The sequence below is a fragment of the Citrus sinensis genome, chromosome 8 (assembly GCF_022201045.2).
Source record: "Citrus sinensis cultivar Valencia sweet orange chromosome 8, DVS_A1.0, whole genome shotgun sequence".
NCBI classification, from domain to species: Eukaryota; Viridiplantae; Streptophyta; class Magnoliopsida; order Sapindales; family Rutaceae; genus Citrus; species Citrus sinensis.
In genome coordinates, this window is record NC_068563.1 from 24,193,272 (window position 1) to 24,194,017 (window position 746).

General features: G+C 38.6%; 1 non-coding gene across 1 annotated transcript; it reads right to left on the reverse strand.

The window, feature by feature from the left end:
• Positions 1–277: 277 nt before the first annotated feature.
• Positions 278–381, reverse strand: LOC127899561 (small nucleolar RNA R71). The gene has a single exon (XR_008051439.1). It is a non-coding gene; the product is annotated as a small nucleolar RNA R71 (small nucleolar RNA).
• Between the last annotated feature and the right edge of the window lie 365 nt (positions 382–746).

The window sequence follows — 746 nt, forward strand, 5'->3', positions numbered from 1 at the left end:
TGAATTAAAACCTAGTGTGTTAAATTGTCTCCCTACATTTTATGGCCTAGAAAATGAGGATCCATATAATCATTTGAATGATTTTCATGCCATTTGTCAAACATTCAAATATGAGAATTTTTCAGATGATGATGTTAAACTTAGACTATTCCCATTTTCTTTAAAAGATAGAGCTCGTTCATGGTTAAATACTTTACCTGCTAATAGACTTTCATCATGGGAACAAATGGTAACGAAATTTTTGAATAAATATTTCCCAGTGCATAAAACCAACGCTATTCGCAGGGAAATCTCGGAGTTTACCCAGAGAGAGGACGAGCAATTTTTCGAAACATGGGAGCGATTCAATGGGCTACTCTTGAAGTGTCCACATCATGGGTACGAGAAATGGCATCAATGCCAATACTTTTTGGAGGGATTACTACCAAATGTGCAAGAATGGCTAATGGCAACAAGTGGAGGAGAGCTAATGTCAAAAAGTGCGTCAGAGATTTGGGAATTCTTCCAGCGACAAGCAGATAATTCCCAACAACGGAATCGATCACTCAGGACTACTAGAAGAATTAAGGGAGTAAATGAGGTTCAAATTGGCGAATCAACTTCGGGAATCAAAGAAGTCAAGGAGATGGTTGAAGGTCTTGCTCGACAAATAGCATCGTTATCGACTGCTAAATCAACAGAACCACATGACCATGACTCATACTCAGATCAAGCCAATGCCATAGGTGTAATGAGAAAGCCATCAA